The sequence below is a fragment of the Chiloscyllium plagiosum genome, unplaced genomic scaffold (assembly GCF_037043375.1).
Source record: "Chiloscyllium plagiosum isolate Xiang-an unplaced genomic scaffold, Cpla_swu_hap1 HiC_scaffold_22, whole genome shotgun sequence".
NCBI lineage: Eukaryota > Metazoa > Chordata > Chondrichthyes > Orectolobiformes > Hemiscylliidae > Chiloscyllium > Chiloscyllium plagiosum.
This window is the reverse complement of record NW_028270160.1, coordinates 26,100,993-26,118,844: the sequence shown is the minus strand read 5'-3', so window position 1 is coordinate 26,118,844 and position 17,852 is coordinate 26,100,993. Positions and strand designations below refer to the sequence as shown.

At 40.5% G+C, this 17,852-nt stretch overlaps 1 long non-coding RNA gene across 1 annotated transcript in view; it reads right to left on the bottom strand.

The window, feature by feature from the left end:
* LOC122560973 (uncharacterized) overlaps nucleotides 1-16,024 on the bottom strand; it is a 74,657-nt gene extending 58,633 nt beyond the window's left edge. The window contains exons 1-2 of the long non-coding RNA XR_015761002.1: nucleotides 15,986-16,024; nucleotides 8,131-8,187 (exon numbers count right to left, since the gene is read on the bottom strand). This is a non-coding gene — a long non-coding RNA (uncharacterized LOC122560973). The remainder of the gene's footprint in view (nucleotides 1-8,130; nucleotides 8,188-15,985) is intronic.
* Between the last annotated feature and the right edge of the window lie 1,828 nt (nucleotides 16,025-17,852).

Sequence of the window (17,852 nt, the reverse complement as noted above, 5' to 3'; positions counted from 1 at the left end):
AAGTATATTGATCTGCTCTGAGATCAGGAGATTTTATTTGTCTTCTTGGGTGAGTCACTTTAGAGTCACTTTAGTTAATGAAGTAGTTGTAACCATTGTTTGTCAGTTTGGGGATTTTCCTGGTGTCCCTATAAATGTGAGAGGAAGGTGTCAAATGGACAGATCTTCTAGCCATTCAGCAAGTGTAGGTGCTCCCTGGTTTTTAAATCAAGGTAAGGTAGTTTTCTCAGTCACTGTGACAACCTCTCTGGCCTCCATTTAGATGTGGAAATAAGGTTTCAAATAGTCAGCTCTCCTGCCCATCCAATGAGGACACAAGCTCGCTTAATTTCAAATCTTCCAGTTGGGTTTGGGAACTTTCTGTGATCCTATTTATCCCCAGGGAGAAGGATTTCCTTTGCCACATTTAGGCTGGATCTCTTTCAATCTTGGCTACTCCCAACCCGACATCTTGGCTTTCCTCTGGCCCAACAACTGAATATTGCACACCTATTTGAGGAGTTAGGCACAGCACCTTTAAGGGTGGTTGCAAGGACTGTTTTGCTTATGGAATGACGACTTCCCCAGTTGAGATACTGCAGAGATGGACTGGGACTGATTCAGCCCCATGTGCTTTGGTTATCTCAGTTAACAAGGGGGTTCCACTGTTCGGCCTTATGGCCCTTTCACTATGTTGAGCCTCTCCCTCGGGTTTATCTGGACAGGAATTGTCCCGCTTGTCACTTATTTCAACAACAAAAGCATTTGCTAATTCGATCTTTGACTCATTTACTTCACTGCTTTTGAAATCAACAGGCCATTTCTTGACCCCTTTCATTTCACTGACCTGACTCTTGCTTTTAAAACCGTGTAGCTTCCCCAGCCACCTTATCCCTGACAGGGATTTTTCATCCACTGTAGGAGCTCTGAGCATTTTCCAGCCTTCTTGAGCCCTGTAGAAATTTGTTTAGTTTGTCCAGTCTCTCTCAACTGTTTCCTGGGTTCTATTCTGAGTCCTTTTAACTTAATAGGCTCTTTTCTAGCCTTTTTAATTCCTGTGGATTCGAGCCTGACCCCTTTTAATCCAACTGGCTCTGGCCTAGCCTCTTTAAACTCCCGTGGTTTTCTTCTCTGTCTTTCCATACTTATGGGCTTTTCATCTTTGTTAGGATGCTCAGGATCTCTTCATTTCTTCTACTCTCTGAAGATGATCAGCATGATCTGGTTCCTTTCTGTTTTTCAAGTCAAATTAGACTGCTCTGAATTAGCTGGGCTCATGGCTTGGGAGTGTAGCAAGCTGTTTTCCAGTGATATAACTAATCCCTTCCATATCATTTGTGCTTATAATTCCATATCCCACATCTTTTTCTGGAAACCTATCTCTTTGGAGCAATTACAAGATCATATGGCCTACTGTTATATGATGTGATGTACCTGAAAGCTTTGATAATTGTGCAATATGATGAACTTCAACTACTGTGATATGATGCTTTGCTCCCGTAACTTAAGTGATATGGATCATGTAGTACTGAAGAATTCCACATATGTGCATTGCAGTCAATGTAATGTGTGGGCTCAAACCCAGTAATTCAGATGTACTGTAGCATGCTTCCCACAGGTATCATGTTCCAAGAGGACTCAGTAAGATGGGTATGAGACATTTATACCATTACGTTACATCCCATAGAAACATAGACTCCTTGAAAATAGGAGCAGGGAGCAGGCTATTCAGCCTTTTGAGCCTGCTCCATCATTTAATATGACAATTGTTGATCATCCAACTCAGTACCCTATTCCTGCTTTCTCCCTATGATTCCTTTAGCCCGAAATACTATATCGAAATCCTTCCTGAAAACAAAAATTCCACAGGCTCACCACTCACTGAGTGAAAAATGTCTCCTCAGCTCAGTCCTAAGTGACCTACTTCATGTCCTTAGACTGTGACCGCTGGTTCAAGATTACCCCACCGTCAGGAACATCCTTGTTGTCTTTAACCTGTTAGCATTTTTTAAAATGTTTCTATGAAAACTCTCTTTGTTCTTCTAAACTCCAGAGAGTATAATCTTGAACGGTGTAGTCTCTCTTCATTCATCAGTCCTGCCTTCCGAAGAAGCAGTCTGGTGATGATCAGTCATGATATGATATTGGCATCATGAGCATATCTCTTGAAGGTATATTGCAGATCTGTTGCAAGACATAACACGACAGCTATGCTCAACTTCACATGGCTCTATAAGTCTCTAAATGGCAATGAATGCTCACTGAACTGCCTCTTGCCTGTTTCAAATCCTGGGAGTGTTCTGACTGATCCTGGAAGAAAGAAGCCTTCCACATGCCAGCTGTCCAATGAAGCAACCTGGGTGCAGTGACCACTGGCATAGGAAGGAATGGGATGGTGAATAAGGAGAACAAGGCTTAGGCTGGTTGTACCTACCTAGCCACAAGCATTCCTTGCTCTCCCAGGGATATCCAGGAAACCGTAGGACAATGTAAAGTTTCCGTTTTGTTGCAACCTAAGAACTTTAATGTTTATATATCATTATTCAACCAGAATTTTTCTACCATCATTACTCCTCTATAAATCCATGTTTCTGTAATTTTCCTCCTTCTCTGCACAATCTCCCTCTGAGTAATGTAGTTTGCCCAACAAAGTACTTTGTCCCTCATTGATCTTCTCTTTTACCATCCCTACTCCCTCTCCATTCTTTGTTTCATTCTTTGTCTTCTCTGTCTTTATTTTCTTTACTGTTTCTCTCACATACTGTTTTTCATCAATCCATTCCTCATTTTGTCATTCTTGCTCGGCTTTTTCTGCACCTGTCTGATTTTCTGTCCTTCCAATCAGCAATTAATTAATAATACAAGAAAACAGTGCATCAAACCGTCAATGTGAATGCTGGACATCTGAAATAAGACCAGGAAATGCTGAAAAACAGAAATATTCTGAAGGTCTGACAGCATCACCATGGAGAAAAAGGACGAACATTTCAGCAATATAACTTCCTCAGACCCGAATTGTAATTATATTGCAAGTTTCAGTTACAGTACTTACATTTTGATGCCTACAATTATAACCCTTAAGGGGTAAGACAAATGAACATCTTAGCCTAGAGCTTCAGCTTATTGTCTTGCTTTCATTGGCACAATTCCTCTTATTTAAAAGCAAGGGAGCAAAACTTGAGTTCAATTGCACCCAGTGCAACTTGAGTTTTGTGACATTTTGTTCTATTTTTAAGAATGTTAGACAAGAGTTAAGCCTCCAGGGTGAATTAATCACTATCGAAAATTTCTGCTGATTGCATTGTTTGCAGACTTTTGCAGGGCTACAAGGAGAAAGCTGAATCTTTTTGGACATGAATGCTTTGAATAAGTGAAAGATTACTGGAAAATACTTCTGTTTATTTATATATTTATTTTCAGGTAATTTAACATTGGGTTACTCATGGATGCTGCATTGTTACTGTGATTTAAAATGCTTAATTTTTTGTAGTGACCACAATTTCATTTTTATGAATCAAACTTTACGAAGTTATCATTTCTAATATATCAATATGAAAAACTGTAGCCATCTGCTGAAAGGTTGAGGACATTGATTTCAGGTGATTGGTGAAAGGGGCAATTTTTTATTCAGTGAATGGTTAGAATCTGGAATTTGTTTTTACAAGCATAATGGAAACAGACTCAGTCATGGTTTCCCATGAGGGAGAATTTTCAGGACTTATGGAGGGCTGGGAAGGTGGGAATTAGCTAAATTGCTCTTGTAAAGATCTAGCAAAGACAGTTTGGGTGCAAGCACCCCTCTATTGTGACGTAACCATTGCATGAATATTTTCTGAGACATATCTTTTGATTATTTATTAAGTACTGCCCTATTACACTTGTTTATGGCAGATTTTTCATGTGATATGCAAATACATTTTAGTGAAAACTTAAAAAAACTTTCCAAAACAAGTACAGTTTTAGGTGTTATTTGGTCTAGAATCACTGATTGTGCCCACTTCAGGAAAATTTCTATTTTTTGCTTAATTGCTCTGCTTCAAAATACACATACTAGAAATCTACAGCCATTGAAAAGTTAATTACCAAGTAATATCAGATCTATGACAGCAACGTTAAATTCTGCACAACAGCTTGCAATTACAATGTGCCTCCAAATGTAGTAAAATATCATAAAGTCCTTCATGGGGGCATTATCAAACAGACTGATCCAAATAAACTAGCTTAGTCAACAAGGTAGGAGTGTCTTAAAGATGGAAAAAGAAGCAGAAAGGGTTAGGACAAGACTTCCAGTATAAGTATAATTGCTAATAAAGTGATTGAAATGGAACATGAGCAAGAAAACAGGTTTAGAGTTTATTTCTGCAAGTGACCTTATCACCAAGCTGGATGCCTTGGCTACAAGAGAATCAACATTGGAATTTGAGAGAATGGTAAAGTCATGCTTCTGAAACAGAAAACACACTGTTGCATTCTCGCGAGCCCAGCATTTCTTCTAAACCATGACATAACAGATGTTAGGAGAGTTAGACTCTGCTATTGGCCACAGAATGGAACACAAGTATATTCATGTCTCAAATCAATGAACACAAGAACGCTGAAAATCCTTCTTGTTTGTGATACGAAGCAGCACTGAATGACTAGTCAACACACAGTTTATATATTTATACAACAATTTGTAACATATAAGGCAACACCAAGCCTTATAAAAATAAATTTATTTTTAGCTGCTGCATAAAGCTAGACAAACAAGCCTGCTTTTGTAAGTCTGTTATTTGAGACAGAGTCCACAGTAAATATAACCCAAGAGAACTTATTTTCGATATAAAATACTGTAAAAAGGCTAAAACTTTATTTTGCAGTCACTAAAGTCGTTTTGAAATGTGGGCCCTTATTAAATTCCGTCTCCACCTCAATATCCGTTCAGTATCACTGGTTTAACAAAAAAGGTTCCTGTGTTTTGGAAAGTGAATACCACCCTGAAGGTCAAACCATGTCACAGTGAAGTACAGTTTGCCAGTTATTTATTTTTCATAAATAAATGTTTACTCAGGACACTAGATAGCTGAATTTAGTGAATAAACATAGTTGAACTTGAATAATTCCACTGCACTCTCCTGGCTAGAATATACAAAACATTTTCTGTTAACCTTAAAATAGAAACATTTTTGTTTTTCTACTCACTATTGAATGAATGTGCTCTAAGTTTCCTCTATTTTGTTGTATTTGTAGAATTGACTCTCTGTACATTTGTAACTGGACTTGCAAAAGGATAAGCTGAAGAATTATGTACTGCTGGAAGAAAAAAATAAGGCATTTCCACCTGTTTTTTGTGTCCATATTTAGAAGCCACACTGACGTTTCATGCACAGCCCAAACCACACATCTGCAGCCTTCCGAGGGTTAAATTACATGACTAAATTCTTTGCAATTTTTTTATTGTATCCCTGTTTAATTTATTTAATTTTGGAATTCTTGTCCTTTTAATATTTTTCGGTATCACAGATATAAAAGCTCACCTATTGACCCTTGGAAATAAAAATTAGTTCAAATTATGGCCTAAAATGTAGGCACTTTAAATGGGTTAATGCAGTGTCACAATTTTCATAAAACTCATAATTAAAAATACCATTTTATCTTTGGTGAACAACAAATTTTATTCAGTTTGCTTCAGAGATATTAATGGAGCTATGCACAGTAAAAGCAGAGAGGTTGATTTAAAGCCTTTCAGCTTTCTTACTTCTATTTCTCCTCACTCCTGCTATATTTCATGCAGAGAACTTCTATTCTTTTTTCTTTTCACATGAAGCAAATATGGCTGAATATATCTCCACCAATCTTCATTCACTACAGATCAATGGATCCAAACCCATACGCTCCATGTGGTGAAGAAAACTCAGCTCACCACTTGTGTGTTTGGCAGCTTTCAATTTTACTGAGGAAATAACAGGATATATTGGACTTGCTTCAATTTAAGCATACAATTCATTTTGGTTCAACACACCTTTGTCAAATGTAATGGTAAAAAGGTTTGTCTTTTGCTGTTCACCTTATCCCAACTCTACACCTACGTAAACCGCTCTTAAGACCACAACATTCCAACTGTTAATTGTAATAACATCTTTTGGGACATCTAACCCACTTCCCAGGCCCCAAAACAACCCCAGCTCTTCATCTGGTTATAAAAATAAGTGATAGCAGATCTCCTCAAGGAGTAGAATGAAATAGGTGCAAAAATGGTTTGGCTTGTTCCAGGCTTTGTGCTTTCGTTATTTAATAATGCTTCTCAATAGCATTTTTAGAAATGTTTAAGAAAGATGGAATCAGGCATTAAAATTGAGTTTGTGAGCTTACACCAAACTTGTTTAGAGCTATGCTGCAGTCATGTGACCACCCTGGCCCCATTTTGGTTTAATGTGATCCATTGACTCAAATTTATGCTCATGATTGAATTTATTGAAAATAAAGGTCAATTTTTATCTATAAAATTGATACTTTGTTAGCACCTTCCTTGACTTTTGATTCCTGAAAATCAATGCTGCAGGTCTACAAATGGAGAATAAAGTTAGAAAAACAATTGTTTGTGTCATGGCCATGTGAAATAAAGAACATCCATTTTGGGGATGAGGTCCCAACAAAGACGTTGACAAGGAATTTCATGATATAGATCTAGGACCATATTTTCTGTTCCTCACTAATCTTGAAGTTCATTTGTCAACTAAAGTTGTTCATTTTTACTGAAGTATGCAATCTAACTTGGCAGTAAAACACTATACCTTCTATCCACAGTATGACTGCAGCTTCATGCTAAAATAAGTATCAATAGGATGTGGTGAGTGAAGTGAATAATAGATTACAAGTTTCTGCCGAAAACAATGCAGCAGTAGCAGCAGACAGCCCTGGAGCACACATTATTCTGCCAGTAGATTGGAACAGCAGTGATCTACCTGGGAGTTGCAGCACATAAGGAGGTTCAAGCTTATCACTGGAATGCTAACTCTTAAAAAAGCTGCTGAGGCTGAGGGTTAGCTGAAAATTAAAAATAAACTGAGATTAATATGTACAAAAGCATTGCGGATTTGGAAATCTGTACTAAACACACAAAATGCTGAGAATATTTTTCTGGCCTGAGAATATCAATGGAGCGAGTAACAGATTCAAGCCTTTTGTTCTTTAGTCAGAATTGATTAATAACTTTGTGATAGGGAGAGATTATAGAATGAAGGAGGGTGGATAACATTAAAATATAGGTTAACCATAACTGAATGATGACTCACACTCAAAGACTGAATGGTCTGATTTAGTTCCCATGCTTCAGTGGACTCTACGCATTGAGATACATTAATTGGACCAAAATAACCCGCAAGCACTTACAAGAAACATCATAGCAGTCAGCATTTTGAACCTTTCAACATGATGATAAAATGTCAGGCTGCAAATATACTAAAAGGGATTAAAGTTTATTGTGTTTCGCAGAGCTCGCAAGATGTGTTTGCCCTGTGTCTTTCTACCACTTTTCTCCCACGTGTAAGATGAACAACTTTATTGGCAGGTAGCAAACTTAAGCAAATAGATCTTTTCCATGTGGAAACTCAGGCCTGTACCTAAGGTTGGTCTCCTACTGCCATTTTATGAGAAGTTTCTCTTTATTCTTTCAGAGTGTGGGTGTCACTGGCAGGGTCAGTATTTGTTGCCCATCCTTGGTTGGCCTTGAGTAAGGGCAGTGTATCTTCAATCACATTGCTGAATGTTTGGATTCACACAAAGGTTACACCGAGTAAGGATGACATATTTCCTTCTGAAAGGATATTAGTGAACCAGTTAGGCTTTTACAATGATTATTTCACAGTCACCATTATTTAGACTAGCTTTCAATTATCAATGCATTAATTCAATTGAAGTTCCACATGTAGCCATAGGGGGATTTGAACCCATGCTCCCCCAGAGCATTAGATTTGGCATCTGAATTACTAGTCCAGTGACATTATCACTACATATCACCTGATATTTTTAATCTTACATATTGCAGCATTTGACAATGTTCTACCTATTGTTTTGAAAGCCATTTCCACAGACACTCCTGGGCTGGAACAATTCAGTAACAGTCAACCCCTATGTTAGTGACTTTGTTTGGAGCAAGTGAAGTCTTCTCACCTTAATAAGCCATCAGAAAAATCTTGTGCAGAGCATTTCAGTCTCTCAGAGTAACATCTGCAAAGGTATTAGTGGATGATGAGTCAGTAGGGCTGCACTGTTGAGAGAAAACCCCTTCCTTTGCGATAGAGTCATAGAGTTGTACAGCACGGAAACAGACCCTTTGGTCCAAGATGTCCATGCCCACTAGATATCCTAAATTAATCCAGTCCCATTTGCCAGCACTTGGCCCAGTTCCCTCTAAACCCTTCCTATTCATGGATCCATCCAGATGTTTTTTAACCATTTTGCAAAATGTATCACCTGTAACTGAATGAATGAATTCTTCTTCATAGAGACCAGTGAAAATTGGTTCAGCTGCTTAAAAAGCTTCAAAAGATCATTATATGATGACTGGCTGTTATTTATCACAGAAAGAAAGCTATATTTTTGGAAATAACCAATTTTAAAATCATACATTCTGAGAATGGATCGTAAATTACAATAAACAATGAGGAGTTCTCCTACGTTTAAGAAAATGAGTTGTCAAAAATTAGCAGTGTAGTTATATTAGCCATACAAATCTTTATGATGAAATTTTCTGCTCTTTCTCATTCAGCCATATTATTATTGTGCTACCTCTGCTCTAGACAGGAAAGGGATTGGAATAATTTCCCTAGTTTGTAATATCAATGATGCCTCGTAGATCAGGTGTCCATTGTACTGAGTGTTTCTCCTTGAAGTCAAGCATGTCACCTGGGAAATTAAAAAAAACATCAAACATTTTCTGAAAGCTGGTTAGAATGTCCTTCTTCACAGGTCCTGAACCCACAATAACTGAGGTGTGAACTGTTGTTCAAATGATCTACATTGCCATAGGCACCTGCTTTTCCAGAAGTGTTACATTTCTCTGAGTGTGATGAGATATTCCACAGTGCTCTCATTTGTCTGAACCACTTACTAACATGTCAAAGACACTTTGAAGAAATTATACTGAAAATCTCCAAGTGGACTATGATTTAAGCATTTAAGCATCTTGAAAAATATATTTTGAGCAAAATGAATTTTGAAATGGTACATTTTTGATTTGGCCATTATTGCAAAGTTGCAATTTTGTTTCCATTCCCGTCAATAGTATTTGATTGCAGTACCACCTGAGAAGGTTTTAGGGATCATATTCCCCTGCAACATGCCATTATGGCTGGGATTTGCCATTTCAGAGTTCAAATGTGGCGATTGGCATCTTAGATCAGGTCATATCCACCGTGGCTCATGGTATGTTTTCTCAGGCTACCAATTACATCTCACTTTACATGTAAACAGTTCCAAGGCAACTCCAACAACAAACATCATGTGAATAATGGGAAGAAACTCTTGCCCCACTAGCACCTTCCAGGGTCAAAGTATCTCTTACCATATTTACCCCTCGACTTGGCAAAAGGAATGAATACCAAAACCAATCATTATCATTATCCTTCCCTATGTGCTGAGCATCCTACTTTTATGTTCTAGGCCATCTAGGTCAAAAAGGAGGCCTCTCTGATGGGTGGGAGATGTCCTCCCATCAGACCTGGGAGGTCTGGGCTGAGTTCATACAGCAGATCAGAGCCTTTTGTAGGCACCAGCGTAGCAAGACTTAGTGTAGAAAGTGGTTGAACAATCTTCTGCACCCTGCAAGGGTAAGTGCCACCATCTTCTCACTGTAACCTCACACTCATAGGGTTATCCCTCAGCCCAACTCTGCCTCGGTACAGCCATATCACATAGGAATACCCATGTCACCAGTCCTTGCACAATACTCATGCCCACCTGATGCTGACAATCTTCTAGTCATTGTATTTCCTACTCACCACCTTGCGGGACTGTGTATAATCAAGTGCTCCTTCACACATTCACATCTCAAGCAACACTCGTCTTTGTCTTGTTGCTGGACAAACTCACACGCAATAGGAAGATGAGCATCCAAACTGATGGTGTCCCTTTCAGATTTATGGGTTCTCACCAAGTCAAGGAAAATGTGTTCCAGCTGGTGGAGAAGGCTAGCACCATCTTGTGATGACTTGAGTTCGGAATGGCAGGTGCCAATGAGCAACACTGATGTCTACTCTTTACAGAAGTACAGCCACTCACACACATTGCTCTACATAAGGATCTGTGCTTCCTCACCAACTAATTCTGATTTTACAGTCCATTGATGAGAAAGTAAGACTGGGTTTGACCCAATTCTGCCAGGTGGATTAAGGTGGGATCATCTCAGGTGTTGTTGGTGTCAGGTTGGGTGGATTGGTTGGTGTACAGTTTTGTGGATGAGATAGACATTGACATACTCTGTTTTCTAGGATCGAATTTAACGCAGATGGCTTATGCCCAAAACGTCGATTCTCCTTCTCCTTTAATGCTGCCTGACCTGCTGCGCTTTTCCAGCAACACATTTTTAAGCTCTGATCCCCAGCATCTGCAGTCCTCACTTTCTCCAGGGTAACAGTATCCTCTGATCTGCTGGCTCATGAAGGGAACAAATGGAACGAGTCATGATTTGTTTTCCAATGGACAGGAAGTCACAAATTTGGCACCAAATTGTGCAACAGGAACCTCATTTCGAGAGGTCACTTAAAGGCTTGTGTTAAAAATTGGGAAAAAAATGCACTGGTGCAAAAGGGATACTGATACATGCAGAACACTTTCATTACATTATATCTTACATCTATGATCTCCAACATATAGATTGTGATCAACTGGTCTCTAACAGTCAGGCTCAGTGCCCACCAGTGTTCCCTCACTGTGTGTATCTCTAACAGTCAGGCTCAGTGCCCACCAGTGTTCCCTCACTGTGTGTATCTCTAACAGTCAGGCTCAGTGCCCAGCAGTGTTCTCTCACTGTGTGTATCTTTAACAGTCAGGCTCAGCGTCCAGCTGTGTTCCCTTACTGTGTATCTCTAACAGCCAGGTTCAGTGCCCACCAGTGTTCCCTCACTGTGTGCATCTCTGATAGGCAGGCTCAGTGTATCTCTTATGTCTGCTTTCGGGAAAAATGAAAATTAGAGAAATGTTAAAGCTCTTAATAGGCTTTTCCAGTTTGTTGCATCATGCTTCAGTTTGGTCTACACGGACTATCGTTTATGGCTAAAGTTTGTCTTATGGTGACAATAAAAAAAAAAATTAACAATAAATACACTAAGGCCTAATGTTTATACTATTACTATAGCCCTTCATCTCTTTGTAAGAACAGCTGAATGGGCAGGTCTGCTCCTCTGCCCATTCTCTGTTCACCTGCTACTTTCTCCTTCAGCTGCTTGTCTAGTAAGTCCATGCAGGGTGAAGAAAAACTTGGGCAATGCCATCGCCCCCTCACATAGACTCATAGAGTCAGAGATGTACAGCATGGAAACAGACTCCTTGGTCCAACTCACCCATGCTGACCAGATATCCCAAACTAACCTAGTCCTACTGGCCAGCACCCGGCCCATTTCCCTCTAAACCCTTCCTATTTATATACCCATCCAGATAACTTTTAAATGTTGCAATTGTACTAGCCTCCACCACTTCCTCTAGCAGCTCATTCCATACACTCACTACCCTCTGCATGAAAAAATTGCCTTTAGATCTCTTTTATATCTTTCCCCTCTCACCCTAAACCTATGCCTTCTAGTTCTGGACTCCCACACTCCAGGGAAGAGACTTTGTTTATTTATCCTATCCATGCCCCTCATGATTTATAAACCTCTATAAGGTCACCCCTCAGCCTCCGACGCTTCAGGGAAATAGCCCCAGCCTGTTCAGCCTCTCCTTATAGCTCAAACCTCCAACCCTGGCAACATCCTTGTCAATCTTTCCTGAACCCTTTCAAGTTTCACAACATCCTTCTGATAGGAAGGAGACCAGAATTGCAATATTCCAAAAGTGGCCTAACCAATGTCCTGTACAGCCGCAACATGACCTCAATCCATTCAGGAGCTCTGGAACCAAATTGCGACCTCAGAACCAGCATCCTGTGCATCCACATTTGGAAGCAGCAGCAACATTCCAATGTTCTGGTCATGCGGATCTAGTGGCTGGTCTGCAGTGTGACCAATGGCAGAGTGAGCCCATGAACCACATGCTGGAGCAATAATGGTGAGTGATAATCCTGAACATCTATAAAGAAACCAAAAATTAACAATGTCCATATGGAATGGGAAAATGAATTTCTGCTCACAACTGTAAACAATCAGAGCAATTGCCTTATTTGTCCCCAAAATATTTCGATAAGTAAAAAGGGGTATTTGCAATGACCCCACACAAAGTTGCACAGTAAGTTCAAGGATAGATTTCCCTTCATCAGTATGCTTTGGATAAAGAAAGTTGAAGCCTGTTTTTAATGCTCAACAGTCAATCTTTCTAAACCAGTAGCAAAAGGTAAGGCCTGCACTGAAGCATCTTTTCATTTTTTGCCCTCTTCTGGTAAAGCACAAGGAATTGTTCACAGATGGTGAAGTGAATTAAGAAGCAATCACTGTGGCTATTGACTCTTTATTCAAAGACTTTAAGAGCAATGACGAAATAATAACAGCAATCCAGAGCATGTCATTTGGTGATTCCACAGTAGCAAGATGGAATCATTGTCAATGCTAACTTTCCATAACTGGGGCAAGTCCTGAAGGAATGTGAGTGCTTCTTAGTACATTTGGATAAATGCATCAGCAGGACTAATGCAACCCTGCCGATTATCTTTGTATGTGTTTTTATTAAGGACATACCACTTACCCTTTTCTCACCCTTTTGCCCCTTAAAGAGACAACAAACGTTGGGGATAGTAACTACAAATTCAAAAGGAATGTGCCTGAGAAAAATGTTCCCAGTCAAAGTTAAAAATCACACAGCATCAGGTTATAGTTCAACAGGTTTATTTGGAAGCACTAGCTTTCGGAGCGCTGCTCCTTCATCAGGTGGTTGTGGAGTATAACATTGTAAAACACAGAATTTATAGCAAAAGTTCTAGCGATAAATTCTGTGTCTTATGATCTTATACTCACAACCACCTGATGAGGGAGCAGCGCTCCGAAAGTTAGTGCTTCCAAATAAACCCATTGCATTATAACCTGGTGTTGTGTGATTTTTAAATTTGTACATCCCAGTCCAACACCGGCATCTCCAAATCAATCGTAGTCAAGAAATTGTTCACAACTGAAGGTACAGCACCAGGTGTGGACTTTGATGCATTCTGCAAAAATGATTTTGCTTCTTTTGTAAATTACCACCAGCAAGCATTAGTGATCACAGTTATAGACCTTTCTCATCTAATGAAAGTTATTAAGATTGTCAACTCAACTTAGGCAAGACCCCTGCAGCATCACTTGTTTCAATCCTTACTCGATAAACTTGATGCTGCCTCTCATGAACAAATCCTCCATGCTAATGTGGGAAGGTCCTGCAAAGTTTTTTTTCGATCTCATGTCTGAAATCATCACTTTTCCTGAGTAAGGAATGAAGTGTGCAGTGAACTGCTAGTCAATGTGTGGTTGCTTGACTCTGGGTTCTTTAGAGATGTAACATCGAAACTGAACAAAGTTGAGCTGTGAAATGCAGCGAAAGGACAGAGTCTGAGCACTCTGAGTGTTGGACATACATTCAGATTAGAACTGGGTCTGTGGTTCCCCCCAAATGAAAAAAAGCAACACTTCCTGAGTCTGAAGAAAAGACCAGACTAAAAGAAAATCAAAGGCAAAGCAAATTGGTTCCATCTAGAAAACCTCTGTGCATACCTGAGGAAGTTAGCAGAGGAAATTAACAGGCAACGTCAGAAATTAGATGGAATGGAACAAACTTTGTCTCAAATCCACCTTCATTGATGGGTGGCTACCAAATTCCATCAGATGTTTGAATTACAAAGCAGAGGACTTGATGTGGAGGTAATTATTGTGTAAAATGATATTGAACTGAAAATAAGATGAAGGTAGAGCAATTTTTGGGACTTGTAAACAGGGGTAAATAACCATTCCTATCTTCCTGTGCTTTTAACGTGAAAACGTATTTTGACTTCGCGTACCTCTGTTAGACAGCGTGCTCCCAATGAAAATAATCAAATGCAAGTATCACATCCTCTTGACAGATACCCATTTGATTGATTTGATATGAATAGTGGACTCAAACTACAATCCTGACTTCAAAATACTAGCAGATAATGTGCAGTTACAGTGAGATTTGGCGAGTAGAGGTCAAAATGAATAATTATATACGCTTAATTTTAGAATTTATACGGTGCTACAAATAGACTATTTATTCTACGTTTTCTTCAGCATGGATTGCACTTAAAGTCAAAAACTGATCTTGAGCTCAAAAGGCTTGGTGAGCACTGCTTTATTTAATTCCCTAACACGAACTGTCCTGAAATAAAACAAAAATGAAGCGGTTGGAAACACTCAGTTGGTCAGCCAGCATCTGTGAACGGTTACCTTTCCAGCATTCGACTCTTCATCAGTCTGAACGGGGAAGAGGGGTGAGAATGCCTAACCTGTCAGTTCTCTCCACAGTTGCTGTCTGACAAGTTTAGTGTTTTCAGCATTTTCTATTATTATTTCAGATTTCCGGCATTTGCAGTTTTATTTTGCATTTTGATTAACTCCTCTCTCCTTTTTGACTGCAAAACCCGTCCCAAATTGGTCTCGCAAGGATTGTTAGTGTACTATTTTCACATGTATAAATTATTCCGGTGGACAGTGGAATTACCAATCACAACCCCAGAAAATAATTAGACATGCTTTCGTTACAACGGAAACTGTGAGTTCCAATTTTTCATTCCTCCCTTCGTTTCTATTCCTTTTTTTTAAACATACAATGAGCCACTTCTTCAGACTGAACAGAGAGACAACCTCCTAGACCTCGGTTGAAACGGAGCTGCCACCACAAGCTGCTTGAAGACACATGAGAACTAGCACGAAATGACTTGCCCTTCAAGCACCTCTGCTTCCCCAAACAGAAGCACCTCGGCAAATCAGAGACACACAGAGTTACTTTCCGAAATGATGCCTCGAGTCTAAAACGCTTCGACTATTCTCGTTCTCTTTTGCCTACCTCTCTGCCAATCAGAACAAGTCATTAATATCAATAATTTAATTTTCTTATTCCAAAGCTGCATTTTCTCAATCTCGCTAATCATCACGCTTCTCGTAACATTCTGCACAGCTTGTTGTAAATATTGTCAGGAAGGTCAAAGTTCAGATTGAACCCAAATCCTTTTTTGTTTGTACATGTCCTTTCTGCTGTTGCTGTGTTATTTCAGGCAATGCACTAATCTTGAATGACAGGCCTAGAACAAGGCATTTTTTTTAACAAATGTTTGTGCATGGGGGTGGAGGATTTGTTAAGTAGGTCAAGGTTCACTTACAATGTGAAGATGGAAAGTTTGAATAACTTTTAGTGCTGATTTCTGTCCTGACTATTTGAATTGTTATGTGAGAAAGATATCAAGTTTCGTTTTCAAACGACAAAATGATAAAAGAACATTTTGAAGATGAGAAACAGGTCAGATTTCTTTACATTAGATTACCAGAATCATAATCCAAAGCTATCAAAGATAAATCAAGATAGTACAGGGAGTTTAACAAAATGAATCTTGAGAAATTAGAACATTGGATATTGTATTATTTTGAGACAAGTATCTTGTGCCTCCTGACTCTGGAGACTTCCCCTCCCCCCTCCCATTTCATGGCACAGATCAGGAGTGTGATGGAATAGTCCATACTTGCCTGAATGGGTGTAGCTCTAACAACACTTCAGCAACTCAACACCATCATGAACAAAGCAGCCAAATTGATGAATTCATACTCTCAACAAACAGTATTTCAACTCCATCTCAAACATCAAAAACTGTAAGTACAACAAACTTTTATCTACCCACCTCCATAACCAGCGCTCCTCAAACATTCCAGAAGATTCCCCCGGCCCCTGGAACTGCTCAGATGCCATTAGCCATGCGGCTGGTGCAGCTGCCACCCCCACGCTGATTGATGATGTCACTTCCGCCCCCATCATGGCTACTTCTGCCCCTCACAATTCCTCATGCATCACACGTGACACCACTTCCGCCCCTCACATCATCGCTGATGTCACATGCTCAGTAACTTCCGCCACCCCTACTGCCGTGTCTGCCACCACTTCCACCCCCACCAACACCACTCACCTGCATTCTGCTGACACGCCCCCACAGATCCCACCGTCACCATCCCCGCCCCCCAGAACCCTGAGGGGAACATCACCCCTGCTCATGACTCCAACCCCATTTTCCTGAAGAAGGGCCTGTGCCCGAAACGTCGAATCTCCTGTTCCCTGGATGCTGCCTGACCTGCTGTGCTGTTCCAGCAATAAAGTTTCAACCCCCCACCATCACACCCACTCCAGTTAACGGCTCTGCCCCCTCTCCCAGCTCCACACCCGCACCAGGTCCCAGCTCCCAGCCCTGCCGAGTTTTCACCATCCCTCCAGACCTCCCCCTCACTGAGGACGAACGATCAGTCCTCAGCAAAGGACTCACCTTCATCCCCCCATCCACGCATCAATGAATTTATTACATGCCATGACATCGAACACTTCTTCCGCCGCCTCTGCCTCTGAGCTTACTTTCACAATCAGGATTCCCGCCCACCTTCCGAGGACCCCTTCGCCCACCTCCAACACACTGCATCCACCTGAACACCCCGCACTGGCCTATTACTTGCCCTCGACCTCATCATTTCCAACTGTCGCCGGGACATTAACCACCTCAACCTGTCTACCCCCCTCCCCCACTCCAACCTCTCACCCTCATAACGCGCAGCCCTCCAATCCCTCTGCTCCAATCCCAACCTCACCATCAAGCCAGCGGATAAAGGGGGCGCAGTGGTAGTCTGGCGCACTGACCTCTACACCGTTGAAGCCAAATGCTAACTCGAGGACGCCATTTCCTACTGCCCCCTCGACCATGACCCCACCCCCCATCACCAAACCAACATCTCCCAGACCATACAGAACCTCATCACCTCAGGAGATCTCCCTTCTAACAAGTGGTAAGATGACCAATGAAGGAAAAGAAAAAAAGATGCAGATGCATTTGAATAGATAAATTGTAATTCTGCATTATACAATATAGAAACATCATACAGCAACACAAGATCAATAGCTAATCGTTTAAACTTTTCCCAAAGCTTTCATTCATTCTTTACAGAGCAGATCAGCCATCTGTTTAGCTAGGTGAACGGAATAAGGAGGGTAGGGAAGTGAAGGGGGTGGTGACAAGGGCAAGAGAAGGGCTTTCTATTCATCTGCGGAATGGGGCCATTGGCTCAATGAATGGAACCAGGCCACTTAACCTGGATGCCTTGGAAACAGCCCATCTCTATCTTTGCCTCAGGCCTGCAACCACTCGAATCCATGCCTACCCACCTACCAGATGAAAATCCCTTTGGCCTGGCGCTGCCAGGACAGAAGTGCGATTGTGATATTTGGAAAATTCCCAATTCCTAATCCCCACCTACATGTTGAAAATCTGTCTGAATGGTCAAGATTATTGAGTTTACATTAGACCTGGAATGAATCAGAAATGGAACAGGTTTAGTGCAAATAAAGCCTGGAAATGTTGCTGGGGAGATGCACAGAAGAACAAAAGAAGTATGTGCTGGAGAATGCCAAATCAATGCCAAAACAAACAAGAGAAATGTTTTGCATTTTCCATTGACACTTCATCTAAATCTTGTTTCTTTCCTTGTCACATTTCTTTGTCCCAACTTGCC